At 44.6% G+C, this 13,637-nt stretch overlaps 1 protein-coding gene across 5 annotated transcripts in view; it reads left to right on the forward strand.

The window, feature by feature from the left end:
* Nucleotides 1-13,637, forward strand: part of rhbdf1a (rhomboid 5 homolog 1a (Drosophila)) — a 474,090-nt gene that overhangs the window by 392,191 nt on the left and 68,262 nt on the right. The gene's annotated exons all lie outside the window — the stretch shown is intronic.

Consider the following 13,637-nt stretch of genomic DNA (forward strand, 5'->3'; position numbering starts at 1 on the left):
TTTGAAAGCTTTCAAGCTGGAATGGAGAGAGAGAGAGAGAGGGACCCCCACTTAGGTCTGCTCATGTCGGAGTCCAGTTGCTGCTTCTCTGCTGCAGAGAAACACCAGCTTAAAACCATAGATGGGGAGGGGCTTGTTACATGACCATCACACAGCAGTTAGCAGTATTTCTCTACTTACTGAGAGTTCCTTTAAACTTGCTGGGGACTGAGCAGACATTTTGTCTCTCTCTTCACAGTTCTTTACAATGTAGCATACAGTGTAGCAAAATAGGTGATCATCTTAAGCTGAAAGGACGACTTTGCTGTCAGCTTGTCTTTAAAAATGTCTTTTTAAAAAATGTATAAATTCAGATCTCCAGTTAGTGGATTAAAGAAAATTATCATTCAACATTGCACATTGGCATAACAATACAAAACTTGGAAGCATTGTGAACTGTGAGGAGGATCGTATAGAACTTCAAAAGGACATAGACAAGCTGGTGGAATAGGCGGACAAGTGACAGATTAAGTTCAATGCAGAGAAATATGACGTGATTCATTTTGGTAGGAAGAACATGGAAACACAATATAAAATAAAGGGTACAATTCTAAAGGGGGTTCAGGAGCAGAAGGACCTAGGTGTATATGTGCATAAGTCATTGAAGGTGGCAGGACAGATTGAGCGAGTGGTTAATAAAGCATACAGTATCCTGGGCTTTATTCATAGTGGCATAGAGTACAAGAGCAAGAAGTTCATGTTGAACTTGTATAAGACACTAGTTCAGCCTCAGCTGGAGTATTGCCTCCAGTTCTGGGCACCACACTTCAGGAAAGATGTGAAGGCATTGGAGAGAGTACAGAAAAGATTCACGAGAATGGCTCCAGGCATGAGGAACTTTATTTACAAAGATAGATTGGAGAAGTTAGGACAGTTTTCCTTGGAGAAGAGAAGACTGAGAGGAGATTTGATAGAGATATTCAAAATCATGAGGGGCCTGGACAGAGTGGATAGGGAGACACTGTTCCCACTCATGAAAGGATCAAGGGCACAGATTGAAGGTAATTGGCAAAAGAAGCAATGGCGACATGAGGAAAAACTGTTTCACGCAATGAGTCGTTAGGATCTGGAATGCACTGCCAGAAAGTGCGGAGGAGGCAGGTTCAATGGAGGCATTCAAAAGAGAATTAGACTGTTCTATAAAAAGGAATAATGTATAGGGTTATGGGGAGAAGGCAGAGGAATGACACTAAGTGGATTGCTCACTCGGAGAGCCAGTGCAGACATGATGGGCTGAATGGCCTCCTTCTGTGCTGTAACAATTCTGTGATTCTATGAAAACCACTTTGGGTCCATTTTATTTTTTTTTAAATCCCCCAAAATCATGCCAGTAATAATGTATTATATTAAATTACAGCTAGCCCTGTTCCCACCACAAAACCACAAATGTGCTGGGAACTCTGCCCAATGTGTCATCATACACCAATATTACACATGGCCCAATACAATTTTGAAAATGCCTAAAGTGCTGTGATTTTGGGTAAAAGCCCAAAAAAGCTCCTGAAAGATTGTCATGTTTATTGAAACCCTCTAATTGTCTGTTTGCAGCAACATGTACATCTAGGTACTGTTCTCAGCAGACCTTTACTACTTTTCAATGAACCACAATATTTCTTTGCATGGAACTGTAACAGCAGACCAGATTGATGTCATGGGAGAAATTCAGCATTGCTGTACCAAATTTAAATGTGGTTCTAGGTGAAATAGAACTACCAAATAAATCAATATAAGCCCCACGCAGTTTGCCCGGCACTGAAATAAGTTATTTTGTGTTTGTGGCAACTTTTGAGCATTGTGTGCTTCAGTGTTTTTGTCCCATAGTGTTTCTCTTTGGACTAGGATTCCACTGACAATGGAGTTATATAATGGTCTAGCAACACAGCAGTTCCAGAACTCAGTTCAGAGATTTGAAATGAAAAATGTGATGTAGTGCCATAATGCTATAGCGTTATAAAGATTGGAATCATGCCCAGAATTGTCTGACCTCAACCAGTACCGTTTGAGGGAGCTCACTAAATAAAGGCCAAAAGCTTTCTCTCTCAAATTTTCCAGGAAATTGGACAGCGAGCCAATCTGCAACATGCTTGTACAATATCTACTGTCTGATACGAGATCAACCCTTCCTACTGCCTGCCGCCTTGGTTTGACGATGGTGTGTGGGCTGAGAAGAAAGTGAATTTGAATCAGTAAAAGGAGATGTTATTTAATAATGGGGAGAGAAGAGAGGTTGGGGGTGTTACCAACTGCTAATAAAATAAATTGGCGAGAAGTTTATTCACAATCTCTGCTTTATTTGAGGGCATCCTGCTTTTTTAAAAAAAAACTTGCATTTATTTGGCACTTTTTGCGACCACTGGATGTCGCAAAGCGCTTTGCAGCCTACTTGTGATAGTCACTGTTGTAAAGCAGGAAATGCGCAGCCAGCATGCACGCAGCAAGCCGTCATAATGACCAGATGCTGACTGAGAAATTGGGGATAACTCTCCTTCTCTTCAAACTAGTGCCATGGGACCTTTTAAATCTACCAGAACAGGCAGATAGAGCCCCGGTTTAACAGTGCTGCACGCCCTCGATACTGCTCTGGAATGTCAGCCCAGATTTTTGTGCTCAAGTCCTGGAGTGGGGTTTGAACCCCGAACCTTGTGACTCAGAGGCAAGAGTACCACCAACTGAGCCATCACTGACACGCAACTTGTTGAAATAGCTCTCAGCTGGCAAGAGATCCATTTACATGTAGCAAAGGTGTAATGGCTGTAATTATCAGGGTAACCTGGGAACTCTTTCATACGCACCCCTTGACATAAGGAGGGGTAGGTAGAAGACTGACTGACTGACCCCAGCATGCTTCAAAAAAATCAACCATCCTTCAAAAAAAAAAGCTCCTTGTTAACTGAACAATTTTCCTTTTGCACAGTTGGCTTCTGGAACTGGGTGAAGCCTTCTGTTAGTCAGTGGAAACTGCAAATTGGAGTATGTCCTAAATATTCCTGTTTCTGTGTCTCAGCTCCTTTTTTTCATTTCTCAAGCTATTTTCTTTCCCTGTCATTGTCACTCTTTAATGATGCTTATCTAACGGCAATTCCCCTTGCTGATCACTGCTTTGAACTGCATTAATTAGGCAATAGAATTTTTTTATAGCCTTCCACTGCACATGAAAATTCTTAGTACTTTCCATATTATTCACCTTTTATTGGGCTTGTTTTAGTATTGCCAGCTGTTCTGTTTTAGCAGTTTAACTGCTTTGCTATAATCAGATTTCCTGTGTGTCTGTGAATGGATGCTTTTTTTTTCCCAGCAGTTGACGATATGTGATCCTTTTCCCATTATAAAAAGCGTCGGTTGTTAGTGAGCTAAAAGCTTCAAAGTCTGATTGATAAAATCATGTTTAAGGTATCTTGTACTAAAATTATTTTTGAAGTGTGGTGAAAAGAGGAAAGATTGGACAGGGGAGGAGTGTGATCGTGGAGGGTGCTTATTAACTGTGCATGTTAAAGCTGCTGCCCAGGAGCAGCTTACCAATATGTTGAAATGAGGGACTAAAAGCAGACTCTGGTCTTGTGCCACTTTATGAATAATTGGACAGATTTTCTTTGAACTCACAGGATGTGGGCGTCGCTGGCCAGGCCAGCATTTATTGCCCATCCCTAATTGCCCTTGTGAAGGTGGTGGTGAGCCGCCATCTTGAACTGCTGCAGTCTGTGTGGTGTAGGTACACCCACAGTACTGTTAGGAAGAGAGTTCCAGGATTTTGACCCAGCGACAGTGAAGGGATGGTGATATAGTTCTAAGTCAGGATGGTGTGTGACTTGGACGGGAACTTGCAGGTGGTGGTGTTCCCATTCACCTGCTGCCCTTGTCCTTCTAGTTGGTAGAGTTCGCGGGTTTGGAAGGTGCTGTCTAAGGAGTCTTGGTGCGTAGCTGCAGTGCATCTTGTAGATGGTACACACTGCTGCCACTGTGTCGATGGTGGAGGGAGTGAATATTGAAGGTGGTGGATGGGGTGCTGATCAAGAAGGCTGCTTTGTCCTGGATGGTGTCGAGCTTCTTGAGTGCTGTTGGAGCTGCACCCATCCAGGCAAGTGGAGAGTATTCCATCACACTCTTGCCTTGTGTCTTGTCGATAGTGGACAGGCATTGGGGAGTCGGGAGGCAAGTTACCTGTCGCAGAACTCCCAGCCTTTGACCAGCTCTTGTTGACACAATATTTATGTGGTTGGTCCAGTTAAATTTCTGGTCAATGGTGACCTACAGCATGTTGATGGTGGGGGGCTTCAGCAATGGTAATGGCATTGAACGTCAAGGGGAGATGGTTAGATTCTCTTTTGTTTGAGGTGGCCGTTGCCTAGCGGTTGTGTGGCACAAATGTCTTTGCCACTTATCCGTCCAAGCAAACATCCCGACTTCTGTCCTTATGTTGGTGGGAAGGTCATTAATGAAGCAGCTGAAGATGGTTGGGCCTAAGGAACTCCTGCAGCAAAGTCCTGAAATGATTGGCCTCCAATAGCTACAGCCATTTTCCTTTGTGCTAGGCGCTTTGAGGATGTAACTAGTAGAGTTGATGAGGGGGAGCCGGTGGATGTGGTTTATTTGGACTTTCAGAAGGCTTTCAACAAAGTCCCACATAAGAGAATAGCGTGTAAAATTAAAGCGCATGGGATTGGGGGTAGTGTATTGCAATGGATAGAAAATTGGTTGGCAGACAGGAAACAAAGAGTAGGGGTGAAATGGGTCTTTTTCCGAATGGCAGGCAGTGACTAGTGGGGTACCGCAGGGATCGGTGCTAGGACCCCAGCTATTCACAATATACATTAATGATTTAGATGAGGGAACTAAATGTAATATATCCAAATTTGCAGATGATTCAATAATGGGTGGGAGGGTGAGTTGTGAGGAGGATGCAGAGAGGCTTCAGGGTGATTTGGACAAGTTGAGTGAGTGGGCTAATGCATGGCAGATGCAGTACAATGTGGATAAATGTGAGGTTATCCACTTTGGTAGCAAAAACAGGAAGGCAGATTATTATCTGAACGGTTATAAACTGAGAGAGGGGAATATGCAGTGAGACCTGGGTGTTCTCGTATACCAGTCGCTGAAGGTAAGCATGCAGGTGCAACAGGTGGTAAAAAAGGCAAATGGTGTGTTGGCCTTCATAGCGTGAGGATTCGAGTACAGGAGCAGGAATGTCTTGCTGCAATTATACAGGGCCTTGGTGAGGCCACACCTGGAATATTGTGTGCAGTTTTGTTCTCCTTATCTGAGGAAGGATGTTCTTGCTATAGAGGGAGTGCAGCGAAGGTTTACCAGAATGATTCCTGGGATGGCGGGACTGACATATGAGGAGAGATCAAGTTGGTTAGGATTATATTTGCTGGAGTTCAGAAGAGTGAAGGGGGATCTCATAGAAACCTATAAAATTCTAACAGGACTTGACAGGGTAGATGCAGGAAGGATGTTCCCGATCGTGGGGGAGTCCAAAACCAGGGGTCATAGTCTAAGGATATGAAGTAAACCTTTCAGGACTGAGATGAGGAGAAATTTCATCACCCAGAGAGTGGTGAGCCTGAGGGATTCGCTACCACAGAAAGCAGTTGAGGCCAAAGCATTGTATGTCTTCAAGAAGGAGTTAGATATTGCTCTTGGATTTAAAGGGATGAAAGGATATGGGGTGAAAGCGGGAACAGGTTACTGAGTTGGATGATCAGCCATGATCATAATGAATGGCGGAGCAGGCCCAAAGGGCCGAATGGCCTACACCTGTTTTAGTTTAGTTTAGAGATACAGCACTGAAACAGGCCCTTCGGCCCAACGAGTCTGTGCCGACCATCAACCACCCATTTATACTAATCCTACCCTAATTCCATATTCTTACCACATCCCCACCTATTTCCCTACCACCTACCTATACTAGGGGCAATTTATAATGGCCAATTAACCTATCACCCTGCAAGTCTTTGGCATGTGGGAGGAAACTGGAGCACCCGGAGGAAATCCACGCAGACACAGGGAGAACTTGCAAACTCCGCACAGGCTCCTATTTTCTATGTTTCTATATGACTTCAACCAGTGGAGAGTTTGCCTCCTGTTTCTGATTGGCTTCAATTTTGCTGGGGCTCCTTGATGCCACATTCGGTCAAATGCTGCCTTGATGTCAAGGGCAGTCACTCTCAGCTCACCTCTGGAATTCAGCTCTTTCATCCATATTTGGACCAAGGCTCTATTGTTATTGTGTTTTCCATAAAGCATCTACCTTGGACTGCAGTATGTCCAGGAGATTGAGCCGAGGGAGGAAGGTGTGTCGAGGGCAATCGATAGGGCAGGATTTCATGGCCATAACAGAGCCTGCATGATCCTTTCCTTCATTTAATTTGGCAAAAAACAGTATTTTGCTATGTTACAGGTGTCCAATGCATCTAATCTTCCTCCATGCTCCTCACCCAGGTGAACCTTTATTGCCAAGCACAATAACAGGAAAAATTTCCCTGATTTAAACTTGTATCAAACCTTGGTTAGACCACACTTAGGCCCTGTCTGTCGCATGCTGCTTCCGCTGTTTGACATGCATGTAGTCCTGTGTTGTAGCTTCATCAGGTTGACAGCTCATTTTGAGGTATGCCTGGTACTGCTCCTGGCATGCCCTCCTGCACTCTTCATTGATCCAGGATTCATTGGTCCCCCGGCTTGATAGTATTGGTAGAGTGGGGGATATGCTGGGCCATGAGATTACAGATTATGATTGAATAAAATTCTGCTGCTGCTGATAGCCCACAGCACCTCATGGATGCCCAGTTTTGAGTTGCTAGATCCTTTTGAAATCTATCCCATTTAGCATGGTGGCAGTGCCACACATCACGATGGAGGGTACCCTCAGTGTGAAGACGGGACTTGGTCTCCATACGGTGGTCATGGACAGATGCATCTGCAACAGTAGCTTGGCGAGGACGAGGTCAAGTATATTTTTCCCTCTTGGTTCCCTCACCACCTGCTGCAGACCCAGTCTAGCAGCTATGTCCTTTAGGGCTCAGCCAGCTCGGTCAGTAATGGTGCTACTGAGCTATTCTTGGTGACTGACATTGAAGTCCCCCACCCAGAGTACATTCTGTGCCCTTGCTACCCTCAGTGCTTCTTCCAAGTGGTGTTCAACATGGAGAAGCACTGATTCATCAGCCGAGGGGTAGTTGGGAGGAGGAGAGGGGGTAAGAGGCCCGGCAGTAGGTGGTAGTCAGGAGGTGGTTTCCTTGCCCATGTTTCACCTGATGCCGTGAGACTTCACCAGGATGTTGCCTGGGCTGGAGCATTTTAGCTATGAAGAGAGACTGAAAAGGCTAGGGTTGTTTTCCTTAGAGCAGAGAAGGCTGAGGGGGGACATGATTGAGGTGTACAAAATTATGAGGAGCATTGATAGGTTAGATAGGAAGAAACTTTTTCCCTTAGTAGAGGGGTCAATAACCAGGGGGCATAGATTTAAGGTAAGGGGCAGGAGGTTTAGAGGTGATTTGAGGAAAAATTGTTTCACCCGGAGGGTGGTTGGAATCTGGAACGCACTGCCTGAAGGGGTGGTAGAGGCATGAACCCTCACAACATTTAAGAAGTATTTAGACGAGCACTTAAACGCCATAGCATACAAGGCTAAGGGCCACGTGCTGGAAAATGGGATCAGAGTAGTTAGGTGTTTGATGGCCGGCACAGACAGAATGGACCGAAGGACCTGTTTCTGTGCTGTATAACTGTGACTTCATGGGGTTCGGAATCAATGTAGAGGATTCCCAGGGCCACTCACTCCTGACTGTACACCACTGTGCCACCACCTCTGGTGGGTCTGTCCTGCTGGTGAGACAGGACATACCCAGGGATGGTGATGGCAGTGTCTGGGACATTGTCTGTAAGATATGATTCCATGAGTATGACCGTGTCAGGTTGTTGCTTGACTAGTCTGTGGGACAGCTCTCCTAATTTTGGCACAAGCCCCCACATGTTAGTAAGATGGATCTACAGGGTTGGATTTGCTGTTGTCGGTTCTGGTGCCTAAGTCAATGCTGGGAAGTCCGTCCAGTTTAATTCCTTTTAGACTTTTCTCTAGTGGTTTGGTACAACTGAGTGGCTTGCAAGGCCATTTCAGAGGGCATCGGGATTTGAGACACCATGTCAAGCCAAAAGACTGACTACTGGGCAACAAAAGCTGTTTGCTGACCACCTGGCTCATGACTGGCACACAACCCAAGCATTCATGCATGCAGTCTGCTTATAATGAGAGACTTGGTGTTACACGTAATGTCATCACGCACGCTTAAGCAACACTACTGCCTGACTGCCTGGACCAATCTGTAGTACTCGCTGGAGCATGTATCACAATTCGTCATGGTCTGCTGGATCCTGCACAATCTCACCATCATGAGGGCACATCCCTTGCCACCAGGTAAACTGTGACTAGCTGAGGAGGAAAAAAGGGAGGAAGCAACCAACACATCCCGTTTTTGACTGGGTTGTCACTGATTGGCTCATCCAGTTGCAGTACCATTGAACACAATCCTGATTCCCCATTCCAAAAGAGTCTCACACCTGACCTTCCCTCTGTAAATGACCATTACAACGTCCTCTTGGCCCCAGTGCTGAAACAAAAGCTATCTCAAAACAACCATTCATAACCAACTTTATCAAATAAACTGATTAATATTCCATACAAAAGTCAACTAGTCATCCTTGTGCCTTCCCTTACTGTCTGTCTGCTATGTGCCTTTGCCTGTCCTAGTGCTTCTCTGCAGTGCTACTCCAGTTGCAGCATGGCTGGTGGAAGGTTGTTGAATTTCAGTCAGGGAGACTGTACGTCGCCTTGAAGGATGCCCTTGAGGAGGTCTGGCTTTGGACTGTATTGCCTTGGCATGGGTGGCAGCAGTCTGGGCTGACTGGAAAACAGGCAACAGCAAGGGCACTGTCAGTGCAGTAATGGGTGAATGAATGCCTTCAGCCTGAGGCTGGACGGCAGGGTCATGCTCCGCAGAGCCACTCCCACTCCGCAGAGCCACTCCCACTCCACCTCAGCAATGCTAGTAACCTGTTGGGGACAGATTGCTGTACTGCTGTGAGACCCTGCAAGCCCCTTTGAGCGCTGGTATCCGCAGTCATGGCAGCATTCCGAACCTCCATGGCAACAAGTTGAGATTGCTAGATTTTAGTCTGAGTTTCCACTGCAGCACTCAGACGTTGGGTGGTTTCTGACACTGAGACATCGGCCACCAGACACTGTTTCATGATTGGGTCCAGAAGTTTTCTCATGGAGTTGCCCACACTTCCACACTGGAAAGGGTGGGCTCCAAGCTCTGTGCTATGCTCTGTGCCAAGGTGGTGGTGGACCCCTCTATGCTCCTTGACAGTGACAGCAGGCTGTTTGGCAAGCCTGCCAATGCACCAAGCATTTCATTGTGCATGGCTATCAGCCTTTTTCTGTTCGCCTCCTCCTCGAAGTCTTCATCTGAGTCCTCTGCAGCAGAACTCATGTGCAACCTTGCCCTCCAGGGAGCTGGCACCTTCACGACCCTTGTCCCCTGCCCTGGCTGCAGCCCACTTATGTCTGGTGACTCCACATGCAGATCCCACCTCTGTGCTACCTCTAAAGTACAGGCAGTGTCAGTATCTGAGCTGGTAACTGCAAGTGTGAGGTTGAGTGACAGTGTTTTATAGTCATCAATCTCTTCTTCCTCTGCCCTTCACACTCCTGCACCACTGCCTGGCCAGGTGGTAGTTCTTTGGTATCTGAAAGGAGAAAAAGGCACAAGGGTGGGGTTGCAGTGACAGGAGTAGGGGGAAGCAAGAGGTGAATACTTACACCATCTGCAGTTTCGGAATCAGAAAAGATTGTGGGATGAGGGGAATATGAGAAGGAGGTCAGGTATGAGGATATTATCATCCTGAATCCTTTCAGCCCTGCCACTGGACATGGCTTTAGTCATGGCTGCTCCAATGATGATGAGCACCATCTCCTCCATCAGGGTTAGGACATGCTGCCGTACCTGTCCCCTGCTAGTCAGGTGCTCCTGATTCCGGTTATGCACCACATTGTCCCGCAAGAGAAAGGGAAGTGTGTCAGTGAGTGTGGTGGAATCTGTTTGGTTGATGTGGCTGTTATGATTGAATAGCTGGCAGTATTTCCAAGCTCTGAGCTGTGGGTGAGATGAGACTATGAAAGTGAGATGTGAGTCATAATTGACGGAGGGAAATTGTTGGTAGGTGAAAGATTGGGTTGTGGTGAATTGAACAGTTTGTGAGGCTGATGATCCAGTTGGGGGCATGTGGCATTTGAAGATGCATTCACTAACTTTAACTGAGGTCATTACTTTTGATACTGCATCCAGGTACTTGGGGCTGTACTCCTGACAGTGACCGCTGCGGTTATCTGCTTCCGTTGCCCTCTGAGTTTGTCTGGAGGGTCTCCTAGGCCCTTGTGGATAGAGAACCTTTCTGCTCCTGACCACCTCCTGCACCAAGGCCTCCAATGCTATGTCAGAGAAGCTTGGAGCCTGCTCTCTGCTATGTTGTGCCATTCCTGAGTCCAAGACAATTATGTAATGTATCCTAGCACCTCCCCTTTTAAGCAGTGCAGGCTTGTTTTAAGTAACACAGTCTAACTTGAAGTCATGCTAGCCTCTTAAGGTTATGTGCCCCTACTCAGGCGTGCAACTACTCAACAGCATGCTTAGCGCTGACTGCATACTGCAGTCATTATAATGATCAGGCAGCACAAAATTGCTGCCTGCATCGCAACAAAGAGCCACAGGTTAATTGTGCATTGCGATTCGCACACACGTTTTCTGGCCTTATCCAATTTCCACCCCCCCCCCCCCCCCCCCACCCTGCCTCAGAGTCCTGTGCATAGTTCTGGTTTCCATATTACAGAATGGATATAGTAGCACTGGAGAAATGCAAGGAAGATTCATAAGGTGGATCATAGAACTGGGAGGATATATTTATCGGGAAAGGCTAAACAGTCTGGGGCTCTTTTCTCTAGGTGGCCTAATAGAAGTCTTCAAAATTACGAAAGAACTTGATAAGGTAAATGTAGATAAGATGTTTCTGCTTGTCGTAGAGACCAAAAGTAGAAGCCATAAATATGTTAGTCAGCAGTAAATCCCATAATGAATCCAGGAGAAATTAATTTACTCAGTGGTAATAAAATGGAACTCACTACCACAAGGATTAGTTGAGATGAGTGTCATATGTGCATTGAAGGGTAAGCTAGATGAGAAGGAGAAAGGAATAGAAGGATATGCTGCTAGGGATAGATGAAAAGGGTGGAAGGAGGTTTGTGTGGTGCATAACTGCCAGCACAGAACAGTAGGGCTGAGTGGCCTGTTCCTGTACCTAATTCCATGTAAATTGATTTGTATTTTATAAGTGATAAGTATTGTTACTCTAGACAGGGTTTCAAATTGTACCGAAAGGGCCTGGTGCAAACATCACCTGTCACTTCATAATTTTGGGAGTCATTGATATCATTGCAATATTGTCATTCGGCCTTTTTTAGTGTATTGATATTAATATCAAAAAGGAAGAACATTGCACCCAAGTCATTACACTTTAACATGCTAATATGTTTGTGTGATATTCTGATTCATTAGCCTGTGTGATATTTGTAATTCTTTGGCCCTTAAATGTCTGGGCCCTGGCAATACAAAGTCACCATAATTCTGCTGGGTGTGGGAGGAGGTTGGGGCAGGAAATGATTACATCAGATTTACATCCCATTTTCGGCCCATTTAACATGTGCAGAATGTTCTTACACCATCTGCCTTCCGTGCAGACATCACAGAAAGAGGCAGGGCTCATAGCATGATGCCATCTATCAGAAATCATGCCAGTTGTAACTCAGCTTGCTTCCCAATTCTATTGAAGCTAACAAGAAGCAGGTATACTAGCATGCCAGGATGTGATCCGGGCAGAAGTGGGGCCTACTAGAATTTAAATAGGCAGTTTCAGCTTTGTGCAAGATTTGCAGCTGTGCATAGGTGTTCTATCAATGAAACTCTTTTACCTAAGGTAATGAGGTTCTTTCTATATTCTGCACGATATAAGGTTGAATCACAGCTCAAGCCTGCAGCCACCATAATGGACTGAGGTTTTGATAAGAGCCTGCAATGTCCTTTCATAATTTTAATATGTATTGTTTAAAAAAACTTGGAAAGATCTCATGGGATGGGCAGCAATTTCAAATCTACCCCAGGAATTTCTTGGCTATTACTTCTCGACATCAGCACTATCAACATGTAGCTGCATCCACCCTAATGTTACATAGTTCACAATAAAGGTTTGCTGAAGCACAGCATCTCGTGGTGTGACCTGTTAGTTAGACTTGTACATGCACATTTAGAATTATTTGACCTTTTTTAAATTCTCCAACAGTTCACAACCTGAAGGAATGTGATTCTACCCTTGTTCACTTTCTGCACAAGAGGTTGATTGTAGTCATTAAACACTTTTGTTGTTAAAAGTGTACTTGCCTTGATAATTACTGGATTAACTTTGTGTGGCAAGATTAATATGCAAGTAATATGCAAATGCAGCAACTTCATGAAAATCAGAGAGGTGAAGAATGATGTCATCAAGTAGAGCAAGCAGCCAATCATTGAATCAAACTTGAAAAATTGTCACAGACAGCGTTTCAGGAAGTAAAATGCACTGATTATTTCGTCTTTTGTAAAATTTATAAAATGTGAAGAATAAAGATATACACGTTAGAAACTGAAATGTCATAAATTTTAAAGAATTATTCTTATATTAATCTATAACGTTTGTGTTACAGTGTAAAAATTTGACATTACACTCTTATAAAATTAGTTTTCCAGAGTCAGAGATTGTTTAGCAGTAGTCAAGACTTTAGTATGCCATTAAAAAGCCAGTAATGCCTTATTAATAAGGCATGACTTTTTGGGAGGTTTTTAACAGCAATATTGCACATAGTAAAAGGCAAGGTTCTTAATAGTTCAGAATTCTAAAGATTGCCATATGGAGGGACTTCAACAGCGCACTCTGTGGAGGAGCAGGGAATCACTGGCGGCAATTTCTGAATTTCCACTTTTAACGTGCAGACAGCAGAAGTTTCTGTTAGTTTCACAGTTGTAATTAAGGTGAACGCTGACAGTTTCACGGTCGTCACAAATGCAAAGTCGAGGCCATGAGTATGTCATTTAAATGGAAACTGAGAATAAATTAAAAGTCAGTAAATTAATGCAGATGCCAGGCCACCAGTGCCATTATTTTTCAGTCCAAGAGGCAGTGGTCTAAAAAGCAGCTTAAATGTCGGAAAATGGCAGTCATCATAACTTTAACGGAGGTTGAGCTATGATAAATATCTTCTGCTTTCACTGAGAGTAATGGTGGCACTGCACAAATGTAACATAGTATAACTGATGGCATAAGTCACTTCGAATTTTCTCTGTCATTTAAAAGGTCCCAGCACTGTAGAAGTGCCATTATAATGCGCAAATCTGCAGAATAATCAGGGACATTGCTGTAGACTAGCATATGCACTGATGTTTTATCTTGTATTCTGTTCTAAAAATCTACTTGTATTAAAGATAATAAAGGTGTAACTGGACATGGGCAGGAAC

Source organism: Heterodontus francisci, chromosome 24, assembly GCF_036365525.1.
Source record: "Heterodontus francisci isolate sHetFra1 chromosome 24, sHetFra1.hap1, whole genome shotgun sequence".
Lineage (NCBI taxonomy): Eukaryota > Metazoa > Chordata > Chondrichthyes > Heterodontiformes > Heterodontidae > Heterodontus > Heterodontus francisci.